Source organism: Meleagris gallopavo, chromosome 15 (assembly GCF_905368555.1).
Source record: "Meleagris gallopavo chromosome 15, MGAL_WU_HG_1.1, whole genome shotgun sequence".
NCBI lineage: Eukaryota > Metazoa > Chordata > Aves > Galliformes > Phasianidae > Meleagris > Meleagris gallopavo.
The window spans coordinates 2,454,323-2,470,693 of NC_139418.1; the positions used below are offsets into that span (position 1 = coordinate 2,454,323).

The 16,371-nt window shown below is 43.6% G+C and overlaps 1 long non-coding RNA gene across 1 annotated transcript; it reads left to right on the forward strand.

The window, feature by feature from the left end:
- The first annotated feature begins 9,462 nt into the window (after positions 1-9,462).
- Positions 9,463-14,803, forward strand: LOC146543310 (uncharacterized). The gene is made up of 3 exons (XR_014886697.1): positions 9,463-10,016; positions 12,485-12,623; positions 14,654-14,803. It is a non-coding gene; the product is annotated as an uncharacterized LOC146543310 (long non-coding RNA).
- The last annotated feature ends 1,568 nt before the right edge of the window (positions 14,804-16,371 follow it).

Below are 16,371 nucleotides of genomic sequence, written 5' to 3' on the forward strand. Positions count from 1 at the left end.
AGTCAAGGTTTGCCCACTGTCAAATCCAACAGAGCTTTTAACAGTCCTCAAATCAGTGATCCATGTCCTCACCTGATCTGCCATGAGATTTATCCTCTTTCTGTTCAATTATTTGTACTCTTTTGCCTCGAATTCCAAGATTTCATTTGATGACTGCGAACTTCCCCAGGGCATCTCTGGAAAGCAAGTATGGAGCTGTGGGACTTGAGGTGCTGGTACAGTGCTGCTCTCAGCCAAGTACCCTGGATTTTTCTCATCTGCAGGTTTAATGTAGTAGAAGAGTCAGTATTCTGGGAGGATCTGAGCAGCCACTGTTCTGAACAGCAGTGGGAGATTTGCAGGTCTCCAGTGCAGCACGCAGCTGGCTGGTTTTCTCAAGCTTGCTGTGGCGAGACGCGGCTGCTCTCATTTGGGAATCTGAGCTGTCCTTTGTGTCAGTTTATTAGAACTCCCAAATGGGAATGGTTTTGAAGGATGGGTGTTAGAAATAAATTTAGAAATTAAAAAAAAAAAAAAAAAAGGTCAAGAGGTCAAGAGGACTGGAATAACTCCATCTCTTGGGGTTTCATGAGCAGAACAGTCTAAGAAGTCCCACATCACTTAGTTTTGTTATGCAGATTCTTTGGGGAATGCTGTGACGAGGAGATGGAGATGCTTTTCTCCATCTACAGCTCTCAGAGGAGTGAATCCTTTAGCAGTTACTCCCTGTAAAGCTCCCGCTGAGATGTGCTGCTGGCATGTTTTTGCCCCCTCCAGGTAAGGCTTGTTGGATGAGTCCAGATTCATGCCCTCAGCACTGGTATTTTTACAGAAGCAACCACGACATCCCAATGGATCAGGATCAAGGTGTTAGTCCCTGTTTCTAAGGTGTGTAGTGGTCTGGATTGCAGATTTCTGACAGTCAGAAGCATCCAGCCTGAATTAAGCAGCACAACATTGCTGGCAGTGCAGAGCTGTTACAAGGATGGGCAAAGCATGCATATATGGGCCTTCCTCTGAGCTGTCCCACGTGCCTGGGGATGCCCAGCACCACGAGCAGCTGTGCTGTGGGCACTGCTCCACCTTTTCTGAGTGAAATAAGGAGTTCAGCTTCACTTAAAGGATGAACACAGATAAAATGCAAAAAGAAGAGGAAAAAAAGAGAAATATCCTCTGCTTGCCTCCAACAGTGCTTCCCCTAACAGTGCTAGGCTGGATCCAGTGTGCAGGAATGCAGCCCTGCTCTGCCGGAAGAAGGGCAGAGGAAAATCAGACACAAACTCCATTGCTTAGCATCCTGATGAAACAGGCTGCAACTATCAGTGCAGCTTAAAATCCAAACTGATCCACCCCTTGGGAATGCTAAGATTGCATTTTGGTTGCTCTGTCAAGGCTTGCTGAGGTTTTTTTGTGATCCAGGCCCAGCCTGCTGAGGAAACTGCTGTGCTTTTTGTCAGTGGCAGCTTTTATTGCTGCCCTGTGTTGTGTTGGGCCCTGTGTTCCTGCAGCCTCTTGCTGCTGCCCTGCAGTGCGATGGCCTTGCAGCATTCGTTGACTTTCCCAAGCTTCAGCTTTTTCCTGGATACTTCAAATAACGTTTCTCTTATGCTCTTTGTTACGGGATGCAAGTCAGTTGTTAATAACCTCCAAACCAGGAAAAACTACTGCCGTGAAAGGCAGCATCTTCACTGTAGTTCTGTGTGTCTTCCATAGAAATGCTTGCATTTTCTACTTTTTATTGGCATTGACATCCATTTTTTATGTTGCTATTGACAAGAGGCTGTAATTCCAGACATAAGATGGTGCAGATCAGCAGCAAATACCAACATTTCTATCTAACATCCTCTTAGAATAACTAGTCACCACTGAATCTGAGTACCGTAACAGAATGAAGGACCTGATGGAATCTTGGTAGCTCTTGATTTAGTTGTTTGAGTTCCCTTAGTGTTCCCTCTATCAGCAAATATTCAGTACAACCCCAACAAAAGCTATTTGCAGTGGCTGAAATAGCTAACTTTTAATCCTCTTGTTTTCTTTCTAAAAATATTCCAAATAGTAATTCAACAAGTAAAAACTACAGCTGAACCAAAGAGAGATTCCACACGATTTTCAACGGGTTTTATGCATCTCTGCAAAACGTATTGGGATGTATCCATGTAGGCATTAGTAAGGACTACTTTTTGTCTCCTCTCTGATAATTAGCGAATAGTGCTTTGCACGAGGGAGTATTTAGCTACAGCTGCATTTGTAAAGGTTTGGAGCTTGACCCCTCTCTGTCCCAGTGTATTTCCTGCTGTCTGGGCACTGCTATGGACCTGAAGCAGCACTAATGGGAGGGGATGCAGTCGTGTCCGAGGGCTGCAGGCTCCCGCTGCCTGTGGAGCTCCTGCTGTCGGCATGAAGAAGCTTCTTGCCAGCAGATGAACCCAATGACCTTGCAGGTCTCTCCTATCTAACTATGACATCTCTGATTAGTTTTGCATATGTCTTCTCTCTGCAGAACGTTTGTCTGTGTTTCAGTGGCTCCTTAGAGGTGATGTGGGGGGATTTGATTGAGAAAAGGTGCTCGGAGTATCAGACACACATCGCTGCCTCCAAATCCCCCGAAGTGCTTTGGCAAATGCTATGTAAAGCCATCCTGCCGGCTCCTCCCCAGTGCTTGTAGGCATTCCTTTACTTCAGCACATGCTCCTGGCGAGCACGCAAACCCTTGACACAGTTTACAGCAAATGCCATGAGGCTCGAGCTGCGAAAGGAAAAATCCAAACCACCAGCATTTGGATTGAAATGCACACATTTCCCTCCTGAATGGGATTGAGCTGAGCGAAGAAGAGAGAGGCAGGCAGCGGCCAGGACGGTGTTGCCCCAAACCTCTACTTCCCCTTGGGCAGGATAGAAAATCATTGGCTTTTCGTATGGACCCTCAGTTTTGGAGAGGGGTGCAGGTATAAACGGGCTGGTAGGCCGTGATTCGTGGTCTGGCTGACACCTGAGAAGGCCCATTTTGTGCTCCCTACCCTACCTTGGTGCCTTTTGGCATGAAATCCATGAAATGGAGCGTTCTCATTTATCTTTGCAGCCCCTCTGGTCACAGCCCTGGGCATGGACTGTGGGCAGAAGGATGCAGAGGGATTTTGGGGATGGGAAGAGCAACACAAGCAGCAGGATGAGCAGCCTCTGTATTCTGCCACGAGCATTGGTGGCAGGGGAAGTTTGCTTTGCAGGGGTGTCTGTCCTGGTCGAAGCCATTCTTTAGAGATACCTAAATACCTGGATGAAGGCAGCAATGGACAACCATGGAGCCTGCCCCTCTGTTCCTATGTCTGTGCCCATATAGAATGCAGAGACCAGCTTTGCGAGCATAGGAGCTTATTGCAAAAGCTGTGTTCTAACTCTAGCTGTGCTGACAGCAAGCTATAAGTCTCATTCACACCATGCTGTCGGGGGTCTATATTTTTCCTCACAAAGAAATGAACTGTTGTGCCTAGAAAGAAAACGGTGGAGAAATCCACCACTGCCTTGGTGGTATTAGCAGGGATGGTGGCAGCAGGGCAACGGTGACCAATATGATGGTGAAGTAGTTAAGCACTGACCCTGAACTCTGCATCAGACCTTGTGCTGGGCTGCGTGGGGTTGAACCGGCACTCCTGGCCCTACCCCACCTGAATCCTTGGGAGAAGATGGCTCTGCACAGTTGAGCTGCCTTCAGCTGTGAGCCAAGGGCATGGTTCTCCTGTGAGGTGGGTCTCCCTAAAACATGGCGATTGCCTTGATGTTCCAAGAAACTGTGGGCAGCAGCCTATGCAGGCCAGGCAAAGTTGTGCTTCTCTCTGGAAGCAACAGCTGCTTCTCAGACATTCTGTGTAGGAAAAGGCAGTCCAGAATCATGAGCCTTCACCAAACGTGGGGATTGATCAACAGGAGGCTGAGCTATCACCCACCTCTGCTGGGCTGTTGGGCACTGAATTCTCCATCAGCCTCTGCCTGCATATGGCAGGAGCGATGCTCTGTGAACCACAGTGCCTGGAAGCTGCATTTTAATGGCCAATGTCCATTGAGATGAACACAGGGAGTATGAATCAGTGGAGGGCTAGTATTGAATGTGGAGGTTGGTGGCCCTGCATGTGGCAGGGGGGTTGGAGATTCACGATCCTTGAGGTCCCTTCCAACCCGGGCCGTTCTGTGAGTCTGTGAGGGCAGTGAAGAGACAAACCTCTATCTTCAGAGCAGTGTTGACTCCTGCTTCCAGACCTGGTCAATGGATGTGCCTCAGAAGTAAAGCTGAGTGCTCTGGTAGCCACCTGAATGCAGCCACCTCTGCATTGCTGGTTCAGAGACATCCCATCGAGGGCAGACAATGCTTTGGTCACTAATTGCGTTTCAGGACACATAATCCTTACTTCACACTTTTTCCCAGACAATATCTTTCCATATAATCTTAATGATTCCTGCTGCAATAACAAATAGGCAGCCCTGAGAATAACTTCACACTCAATTGCTCGTGCCAAGAATCTCACCACTTGGCCCTTCTCTGGGTGTTTTCCCTCCAATCCATCTGCACAAACAGAAGTGGGCCAGTTCTGCGCCTCAGGAATGAGGAGATAAAAAGGCAATAATTTATTTTTCCACCAAAGCTAGAAGTATTTTATAGAATTTGCTCAAGTTTTTGTTTCAGGAAATTTCATCATGTCTCCAGGAAAAAAAAAAAAAAAAAAAAAGCGTCTAATTGGCCTCAGATTTTCTAACTCCCTTTTCATTTTTGTAATATGAGGAGGTCTAGGTCATCTCAAGGTCACTGCAGTTAGTGTTGCTTTAGTGCACCTCTGTGGATACCTCCTTTCTGCAGCAGTTTCTCCTTTAAAAACAGCCCCAGCCTGCTGCTGTAACAGCCACTTTCTTTGGCAACCATTTGCATTCCTTTAGCATATGGAAATATTTTTTAAAACACATACCAGGGTATGCTGCTTATAGGTGAAACTCTCTGTCAGAAATGGGGCAAATGCTTCCAAACTATTTGAATGTTGTTACATATATGTAAAAAAACTTCTCAGCTTTGAGCAGAAAGCTGCCATTTCCCATTATCTAAATTGGAACCTTAGCTAATGTCAAAATAAAATGCTCTGGTCATCAAATTAATAAAAATGTTTTGCTTGGGAAAAATTTAATTTCAGCACCCTCCCAAGACTTCCTGCTGTCCTGACGTGTTGGTTTACATGGCTTCAGATGGTGAGCTGCATTCCGGCCTTTTAGCTTGGGTTTTCTGATCTGGGAAAAGATGTGGACTCAAATATTTCACCTTGGGGTGGATTCATAGAATCACAGAATTACCTGGGTTGAGAAGGACCACCATGATCACCCAGTTTCAACCCCCTGCTATGTGCAGGGTCACCAACCAGCAGACCAGGCTGCCCAGAGCCACATCCAGCCTGGCCTTGAATGCCTCCAGGGATGGGGCATCCACAACCTCCTTGGGCAACCTGTTCCAGTGTGTCACCTAGAAAAAGGGACATATGCTGTAGAAATGTAGGTAAAAAGAAGTATGTGTATCTGAATGACCAGGTTGTTTTCTAAAAGGCAAAGTCAAACAGGACTGGTGAAAGAAAGTATTATCCCTGTCCATTGCTGAGGAACTATGGCATGGAAGAGAAGTTTGCATTTTGTTGAATGCCTGTGGCCAGATCACGCTTTAACCTCTCCAGCCCTTACCTACAGCACAGCTTTCCTTTGGACATAGTCATCTCAGGCTGGAGTTGATGGGTGTTTCAGCTGTACATTTGCGTCGCAGCTGATGCACTCCACATGTACCTCCATGTCACGTCCATTTGGTTTTGTCTCTTTATGTTGTTGGTGTCAAAAACTAACAAAGGTTTGCAAATTCACAAAGGCAATGCCCAAGCACAAATGGAAATGGGTCAGGAGAGCCCAGGCAGGCACTTGCGAGGAAGGAGATGCTGGTGCACAGATGTGCTTTCTGCTTTCATCCTCAAAATCACAGTAAAGCAAGGCAACGTTTCTTATAATGCTGAGGCAGAGCAAACTGCAAAGGTTAGAGAGAGAAAAGAGAAGATGAGGTGATGCACTGCGAAGAGTTCTTCCATGGCAGGAGCCATGGTGCATTTCCTCGAGTATGGAAAAGGCTTTGTTGGAGGCTTGGCAGCTGGCAATGCCTGGTTTTGCTTCACTATTTCATACATTTGCCAATCTGCTGCTGAACTGGGGGGGCTGAGAAATGATTCGTGCTAGGGAGTTTAATTACAAGTAGGGTTTTGGAAAAAGGTTTGTATGGCAGTAGTTATGTTCCTGTGGGTTTTTTTTTAGGCAAGCATGTTGTTAAGCAAAGTGAGAGGTTGGATCCTGGTACTGAGATATGTGTTTATTTGTTTGGGGGGAAAAAATGCATAAGAGACCCTGAGCTGCAGCTGGAATCTCTTGCTTGCTGAAGGTGTCTGGTCCTCACTTCCCCATGGCTCTGATTTCTGGTCATATGTAGCAGTCCCTGGGAAATGCAATCAAGGCACAGCTTTGGGGTGTGTGTTTGCATTGTTTGCCTTGCAAAAATGTTTTCATTCACTAACGTCTTTATTGCTCAGTGGAAAAGCTGCTGTGTGCCTACTGCCAGTGCTGTCTTGAGAGAGTTTTGCTAGCCTGAAAGGCAAGGGAGGTCGGCTTTGCTAAAGATCACGTTTTTGAGAACAGAAAGGCATAAATGGCTGCACTGGTTGTCTTGACCAGTTAGAAATGAAAACTGGAGCAGAATTCAGAAAAAATTTATATTCAGGGCAAGGGTAGCAATGAAAGCAATACCAAAATAAGCCCTGCATGACCAGGAAGGCAAATAACATTTAAGAATGAATTATCTTTTCCTTCAAAGCCACGTTTACAGGCTCTGGTTTGCTGCAGGGATGGACTGTGACAGGCACAGGTTTAGCAGGTGCCTGAGCTTAATTTGCACATTGCAACTAGAGTGATAGTGCTGTTTTGCACGTGCACATCCTTGCTCACATTCCTTCCTTGAAAGCCCTTATGCTCGATCAGATTTTCATTTTTTTGTATTAACTTCAGGAGATGTTGGTGAGCAAAGGGGCAATCCAGAACAGGTGGAGCAGGATTATTTCCGTAAAGAAAAACTCTTGATCCTGTTACAGGGCACAAAAACTGGCTGGATGTCCTCTTGAGTGCTCCTCTCAGCGTACTTTCTAGAATGCATGTAGTCCCAAAACATGAATATCTGCAATTTTGTGTCCTTATGTGTAAACTTCTTGTTTGTCCTGGTTTTGCCTCTTCTATACTGCTCCTTCAGAGGGTTTACATATTGTACTTTGCCTAGATTCTGGGTAAAAATGTAAACCTCCAAGCCTTTTGCACTGGAAGTGTTGTGTTTCACATGTGATAAGGTTTAACACAATCTTAGGGATGTGAATTGTGGACAAAATGCTCTGGGCTGCCTAAAGTCATCTTGTTGCAATTGGAAATACCATCTAACAAACAACAAAAACAAGCCCTACTGTTTTTGAATGTTGTTGATTGCTCATTTGCTGTGATTCTTTGCGAGCGTGCTGTTAATTTGCATGGATGAAAGAGGCACAGATTCTGTATTTGGATAAGAAACATTAAAGCAGCCCAATTTCTTGAGGACCAATGCTAAGAGCAGATGGCAAACAAAGAGGGTGCATTTCCCACTTGTGGGGAAGAAGTGGAATAGCAGCAGAGTATCTAGGTGGCAAGAGTGAGCATGGGCTGGTTAGGCAGCCTCCCCTCTTCCACATCCTGGAGATTTGGGTCCTGGTTCAGCACAGATACTCATCTGCTTGTTCATGACTTTACACAAATCATTACATTCAGCCACAACAGGGCCTTCATCTCACTTAGGGGCCCTTCTCCCACAGCCATAAACGAAGAGAAATTTTGTAGCTATTATTGCAGGGCTTAAGTTTTCTCTCTCACAACCAGACACATGGCCTAATATCTGTTGGCAAGCTGGGAATACAAAATGAAACACATTATATATGATCTATTTACAGCTGTATATGTGCTGGTGCGGATCCATCTGTGTTTCAGGCCATTTGCCACTTGGTTTTACTGGGAGGGAAGCTCGTTCAGAACACAGGTCTGCAGAACAAGGCATTTCTATGGATCATAGAATCACAGAATTGCTCAGGTTGGAAAAGACCTTAAAGATCATCAAGTCCAACCACAGCCTGACCATACTACGGTCTTGGATCTTGAATAAGGTCTTTTGCCTTCAAGATTTTGTTTTTCTCCTGCATCTGATGACCACTCAGACGTTACAGTGAGCCTGAAGTCAGATGTTATCTTTGCATGGTTTGTTCCTACAGGATTTAGTCCTCATATGGACCAAGCTGGATGAATGGATTTTCAAGAGATTACTGTGTGTCTGGTGCCACATGCTTTTGAAAATATAAGCAGTGCACAGGGGCTGACTTTAAGCAAAATGTTTGAAAACTGTGCCGTGCTTGTTATTGCTGAATCCTGCATGTCAGTAGATCTGAGGGTCTTTGCGGGCGGTATGTGCTCCATCTATCTAGCTGCTTTTCTTGGGAGACCATCATGGTTCCTTTATACCTTCTGCTGTGCTAGGTAAATAGTACAGTTAACAAGGATGCCAGGAATAACTGGCATATTTTTTTCTGTTGGTGACTTTCCTACAAATACTTATTTCTATTAGTCTGAGTTGCTTGCCTTTGGCTATGTGCTGTGAGTTACACAGAGTGAGTGATTAATCATGTACGTTGGGTGCTTCTGTTGCATTTTGCTTTTTCCTTCCATGACTGGATCACTGAAACGAGAGGAGTGAAACGAGGAAATTCAAGTTGCCACATCAAGGCATCCAGCATAAATGCCAGAGCCAACACACGTCCATGTGGCAGGACTTTCACTGCTCCCACTATCTCCATGACATTTTGGCAACTCCTGACCCCGTTGCCATGCTTTGAACTTGTCCCATCTGACACAATCCAAATATGCTTGCCATGCTTCTCCTTCACTGCAGTGACAGAACAGGCTTCCAGATGATAGTCCTTTTTAAGGAAAATCAGTATTTCTTGTGTGTGGAAGAACTTAATGGTCTGGATGGGTGTCCTATTTGCTCAGCCGGTGCCCGTGTTGATTAGGAAATACGTGTATTGTCACATAGGCTGACAGCATGCAGAATCTCAGCTAAGACCCTCTGTACATCCAAATCACTCACTCACAGGCTGATGCGTGCTCTGCTTTGGATGGGTTTGGGAAAGAAAACTCTTATCAAATAGGAAAATCTGGGCACAAGATGGGGAGTAGTGGGAACTGATGTGTTCCTTATGTGTACAATATGGAAAGTGCTGATTTAAAGGATGTGATAACGTGACCTCACACCTTTGATTGAGTACGCCTAGGAAAGACATTTACAGCTGAAGTTGCTATTGCTCTCTTTGGATCTATATTCCCTGTATAATCAGTTTTCATTACTTATGTGCCTGTTCGTTACATCTTTCTCTTAGCTGCATCACTGCACCTATTGCTTATAAATAGTGAACACCTTCAAAAAGAACTTCTTCCAAATGTCTGCCTGTCCACTTCTTTTGGGTGGGTAAATATCCTTTGCCTCCTTGTATACACAGATGTGGGTTTGCTTTTTTTTTTTTTTTTTTTTTCGGTCCCCACTGTAATCTCACGGGAAAAGATTTTGAAAAACTTAGTAAGATTTTCTGAAATAACTGTGCTTGAAGATCAACGCGGAGGTGCTGCAGAACTACTTCATAATCCAGCTGCTGAATTTCAAGCAGCTCAAGTCATACCTCAGTTAAAGATTTTTGAAGTGATTTTTTGTTACAGTAACTTCTATTTCCTTCTTACATTGTCAGTCACAGAACAAAAGCCACATTCAACTGCAACAGTGATCTCAGGTAGCAGGTATGAGGTGGAAAGCTTTAAGAGATGGTCTTTGCTTTGGCAAGCCTGGAAACAACATGCGAAGGAAAGAATGAAGAAGAGCAGGAAGAGAGAAGCTGGCACTTCAAATTGCCCCTGTATTTCTTCAGGTACATCCAAGTCAATGTGTTGATCTTTGCCCACACTTTAAACCTGGAGTACTTTATTGCATGCTTTCTTGCACAGTTTTTAATTGTGTGGGGTTTTATCTTATGTTTCCTTCTTTCTAATGCTTGTAATACTCTGTCTTGACTTTTGAGTAATCAGAAAGATTTGGGAAGAGGAGTGGAGTCTATTTTGAAAATCTCTCTTATTTGCAAATTATTTACGCCCTTGGATGGGATTTTAACGGCAACACTGACACTAATAACAGGTGCAGATCTATTTTCAGAGCTACAGCAAGATCAGCACTGTCTTTCTGCACCTCCAGCCAACAGCAGTCAATTCTCTGCCCAAAGCATCCCATGATACTGCATGTTAGTGTCCTGACTCTTCCCCAGCACAAAACAGGGCCCCACTGCAGAGAACATGAGCTTGGCACGCAGCTTGGAAATCATTTCTCTCTCGTATAACTCAGCCACCTGGCTCAGCTACTGATTAAGTAGGTTGTTCTCCTCGCTTACTTTTGGTGCCAATCCAACTATAGTTGTCTTTTTGACAGTGAAAAAGTCAGAATTTGCTTATCACGCTTGCAAAGAATTGCCAGCATTTAAATAGATGGGGCATATCTCCCTTATCCCTTGTGAAATAATTGTAAAGAGCACACGACTGCAGGTGTCTTTGGCAGGTGTTCTGTCCCCATAGCATGCCCCCCTTGGGAGCATTTGAATATTAGCTTCAAAGTCTTCCATGGAAATGAAACATTGTGAAAAATTCCAAAAGAAGAATAAAATATTATTTTGCTTCAAAATGAAATAACATCTCATAACTTACCAATATCATTTTGGCTTGTCTTCTCCAGTGCATGTTGGTTTATACACATCCATTGCCATTGCTGTAGTTGACATCTTCAAGAATACAAGTCTTCCCTTTGGGAAATGAGCTTTCTTTGTTAGCTTGTCTTCTTCCTTTTGGCTCAGCTGTGAAATCATGCAGTAAGGTCGTGCACAGAAAATAAGATCTTCAAAATTTCATTTGCTGCACAAAGCAACCATATTCCTAATGAACGGAAGTGGGAGATAGCTGTGAAAATATACCCTGACTATTTTAAATGGCTGGGGAAATGTGTTTATCCAGATGAATCATTTCATATTACCTTAGTTCCTTCAACTGGGCTCCGAAGACAAATAGAAATAGAACAAAATATTAAATTATAAGTGCATTCCTAAGATGAAGTTAAAGAATTAAGTAATAAATACAATTAGCAGGATGAAATTAGAGTCTTCCAGGGATCATATCCTATTCTTTGTCCAATTCCAGTGTGAAGAGAAGTTCCTTATGTGGGGGATTGCACAGCTTTTGTGGTGTTACATGCAATTGCCTTTTACTGCCCAGACAAACTGTCAGGAGCATTAACCTGAGGTTTTCCATGCAGTGTTCCAGACATCCCTCTCGAAAGAGCCCGTAATGCAGCTTATTTATAGCTGACTAAAAAAACAATGCCTCCTAGAAGAAGTCAAAGTTCGCAGGGATTGGCTAGCATAGCATTTTAAAGCCTAATTCTCAGCAGGTTATAAGGCTGGGGTGAGGCCATAATAGGATACTGAAATGATTTTCTTTTTCAGGCTTGGCAATAAATTCCTTGACATCCCCTTATAATTTTATGAGCTGGTAGATTGTTGTGTTGCATCAGCTCCTGACAGGCATCCACGAGGGGAGCTTCATGAGCTTGCATTTGTTGTCTGCCCACATGTGATGTCAGAGATAAGTGGGTAGGTTTATGCCTCGCTTACCTGCGTGGAAGGAGATAGCCAAAGCAATCTATAAAACGCTCATTTTAGTGCCACCTGGGGCTGTCCTGGATTCTTGAAAATCCCAATGTGAATCTTCAGTGCCAGTGCTAGTCTGTTCATGGAAATGCAGATGTGGAAGCCAAAAGCAAAGGAATGAGTATGTGAGGAGGAGCCCACTGGCCAGGCTAGATCAGTTCTGTGCATGGATTGATTTGTAAACTGACCTACTCCCATATCTCACCTATATGAATGGATTTTGCATTTGTTTGTTGAAAAAGCATTAATGTTCCATCCTCCATGCCTTCTGTGAAGTGCTTTACATTCTGCTTCCCTTGTGCAAAGGAAACGAGTAAATGGACCAAAAGGAATGTTCTATCTGCTAGTAATATACATAACAAAAATGCACACATGAACTGTCTTTTATTTCTCTTCCCCGATGAACTGCAAAATCAACACACACAAATATGTTTATACGAACAGGCCAGAAAAACAGCTGGTTCATCAAATAAAAAAGGGCATGCTTGGCTCCGCTAGGCCAAGCGTTCAACTGGATCCCTTGTATTTATAAAGTGAGAAAGTAGAGCATGTTTGAAAATGCAGGTGTATAAATATTTCTACCAGACCTGCTGGAGCATTTGAAGTTCCCCTCAGGCCGCTGCTCTGACTCACCGCTTTCCGACACACAGGGAATGCGGCCCTGCGGGCATCGGCTGTGGCCTCAGGGCTGTGCTGCCCCGAGGAGGATTTGCTGGGAAGCACTGGAGAACAGCCCCGGGTCCGACCTGGTTCTGGCTCCGGGAGGACGATGGTGCAGCCGAGCAGCAGGTGAGCTCTGGGATGGGTCTGCAGTGGAAGCTGTCGGCTGACTCTGTGGAGGTGCTTCAGGCAGATGTGGAGCTGTTTGTTTCCTTGGCCTGGCATCCATGGAAGGAGGCTGCAACTTAACTGCCAACATGGAAAAACCACCTCAGTTCTGAAGTCTGAACTTCAAAGGCGACCATTCCATTTAATGTCACAACCCCCCTGGTAGTCCTGAGGGGGGAGAGCAGAGCAGCAGCTCTGGCACTGGTGCAAGCTGCAGACTCAATGCAAATATCAGAGTAGATGTTTCCCAGCTATGACTTCCTCCTGAGTGCTGTCACTGCTGCACACGGCAAAGTAAATCCTTTCATAACAAAACACATGCATGCACATACAGAGCCAGGCACATACCTGCAGAGCCATAACAGAACAGTTACATAACACAGGCTTTCCCAGCAATGCTAATGCAAAGGTTCTGTCTGCTATGGAACAAACCTGTGGTTTACCTAAACTGCTGCCAGCACAGGATAGTATGGTCGGGCAAAATAAGGATTCCAATCTTTTTTCCCCTTTCCTGTGTACAGCAAGAGCGAGTCCACAACGAAACAAAGCAATTATTACTAGCTGTTTCAGCGTGTTTCAATGTCACAGCCTTTTTTTTTTTGCTGTTACTAAATGATTTTTTTAATGGAAAATTTGTGAAGAGATGAAGAACTTTCTGAGCCAAAGGGATGGGAAGATGCACATAAAATCTATGGTAGAACTTGAAATCAGAGGAATGTTTAATAGCATGAAGCTATTAAACCAAGCCAAGTGAATATTGTTTTTCAAACTTTAAAAGCAAAATCTACTTTGTCTAGAAAGAAAATCCAACAAATTTTGTGCCAGCTGAATTTTGCAGGCAATCTTACCATGACAAAAAAAGAAACATTGATATAATATTAATGTTATTCTACAGTTAAAAAAACCAAGCTCTTTATCTACAAAGCTAATGATAAACTTTCAGGCCATCAATGCAAATGAGACATTTCTACCAAACTCCTGAGCCAGTATTACTTCAGGAGCCCTGTGAGCAGTCTCTGCCACTCACCGCGTCGATTCTTGTACTAGGAGGCCAAATCTTTACTTTTTGGGTGCTTCTGAGCATAAAATTAGGTCTGCATGCAAATGCGGCTGAAGGCCTGAGAAGGAGCTTTGTCTTTGAACAAAATGTTTAAGACATGACATTGCTTTTGAGACAAAAATCCATTTTCCAAAAGGAGCTGGGCTATGCCCATGATATTTAGATTGTGTGGTACTAAATTACCTTGCTTTGGTTTAGAAATTAGAGAATATGGTTTCTTCAGTTTGTGGTGAAGGAAGGAGCTCTCTGCTGTGAACTATGCAATATTTCAGCTTGGCTGTTGAGAGTTTAATGTCATTATAGTATTAGAACTTTTTAATATTAGAAGCATCTTAGAAGAGCTCACCTAAATTCCATTGACTCAGTGATGGCATAATAACTGCCCTCAATCTACCATTCCACCAGCTCTGCCGCTCCAGTCGTGTCTCTCCCATGCTCATCATGACGCTAACGAAAGCCACTAGATGTCACTACTATATAGTAGGAATAAAGCTAAGATAATATTTTTTTGGCAATAAATGTCCTGACTCATAAGGAAGCTGGGTTATAAAAGCCGTGGATAGTTTGGATTTCTTCCAGTTAAAAAACAAAACAAAACTTTTTTTTTTTTTCTTTTACTAAAAATATTGGATTCAAGTTCAAAACAGTCATTTAACAAATAACGTTGACTTGTATTTTAGAAGGAAAAATACTTTGAAGTTAATACCAAGTAAAGAAACGTGGTCTGTGGCTCTGAGAACTGCGATGATGGGAAAAATTATATCTGGAGGTCTACAGTGCTAAAGACAAGGTTTGACTAAATGTAGGGCTGGGGACATGCAGGAGTACTCATATTCTCTTACTCAACCAGAAGTTGAGGCAAAAGGCCGGTGAAATAATAGTAATAGCAGTAATAATATTGTATATTTATACGGTGCCTTTCATCTCCCAGATTTCCACACTGCAGTGTCTAGCTGACTGCAGATACAATAATCACTTTGCTCACCACCGACTTGGAACCACCCTTGGCGAGGCCATGGCAGCCATCACACAGCACCTTGAGAATTACTGCTCCATTCAAAAGATCACCATGGAATCTTTGAAGCAGGTAAAGTGTATTTGGTGTTTGTCCTTATTGTTGGGGCCCGTTCGAGTTCTCTCATAGTGTTTCCCTCCTCTGGACTGGGAGGGTGTTTTGGTTTGTTCTGAGGCTTTGGTTATTGAAAAGTTGACAGGTGAGATACACTTTTTAACTTTTCCTGGGAAGAAATGTAGTATGCTGCAACTGACCGTCTGGTTATTTCTTACTGCTACCTCACTGAACCATTACACTTTTCTTTTGATGTTGCCTAAGCAAGAACCAACCAGATCCGACCCTGCTGTAGGTCGTGAACATACTGAAATCCTGACGGCGGAAGATGCAGGGAATATATCAAATCCTGTTTGTGCAGAAAAACTGAAATAATAAGAAAATCCTCAGCTGAGGTAGGGGCTCCCTGGGGTCTCTTTTTAAGAACACTTGGTATGTGAGGCTCTTTTAAAAAGAAATGGGGTGGGTTAGGGGATGAATTTTTTGCCCCATCTAAATCTACTGCCTTCTATCTGCCAGTGAGTGATCTGGACATCTTCATGCAGTTTGGTTACCAGCATTACATATTTTACTGCCTACTCTGCTCTCCACCAATTATGCCTATATTTTAGCATTAGTTAGAATGACTTAGGTGGATAAATTTGTGGTTTGAAAAGTGCATTGGGACTAAAGGCATTCTATCAGTGTAGGCTTTTACTTAATACCCGGTATCCAGAAAGCAAACTAACAAAGAAAAACCAACAAACTCATCCAAAAACAGTCACAGACAAGCACTGTAACTAAAACTGGAGCAAAGCTAATTAGCCTCCCTCCTCACTAGTAGTACTATAGAATTAGTATGTTCAAGGTCTAGGTAAGCTCCCAGACAGAGAAGGAATGAGACAGAGAAACAAGGCACAGGCAAGAATAACTCACTTCCTTGGCTCAAGTTACCAACAAAAGCATGAAAGTCTCAGCCCATACTATAAATTATGACCTATCAGCTCAACCAGAGTCATAATAAGAAGGGAGGAATCAGATGAGTAAGGCAATAGGGGAAAAGCAAATACTATGAGTAACAGCAACAAGAGGTTAGTTCCCTAGAAGTTGTCTAACCACATTAGATAGCACAGCTTAGTGACTGAGTCTGAGCCCAATGTCTAGAGAATAAATCAAATGTTTTTTTTTTGTTGTTGATAAAACATTTTCTCCACAGCAGATGGATTTAATATTTCCTGGATCCATACTGTTCAAGGCTTGGAGTGGAGATGCTTTTCCAGGATTGCATTATTGATGGTTTTGTTTCCATGGGATGCAAACTCAAGAGAGTTCTCCTAGGACTTGTTGCTATAAACGTTTAAGTGAGAATTTTTCTCTCTTCTTTGTTTCCTCCCTCTATTTATTGACTTAAGTGTTTGTCCTGATCCAGTTCAACATTTCCAGGATGAGTTAATTCTTCCTACTCTTACTTCTTCCTTGCTTTTCTGTTCTGCTGCTTCCATACCTCTCAGCTGCCTAGGCTGTGGGAATTAGCCTAGATCTTGCCAGGCTGACAGTGGTGGCACTGAGCTCTCCTCTCTCAGTGTGCCAATTTCCCTCTT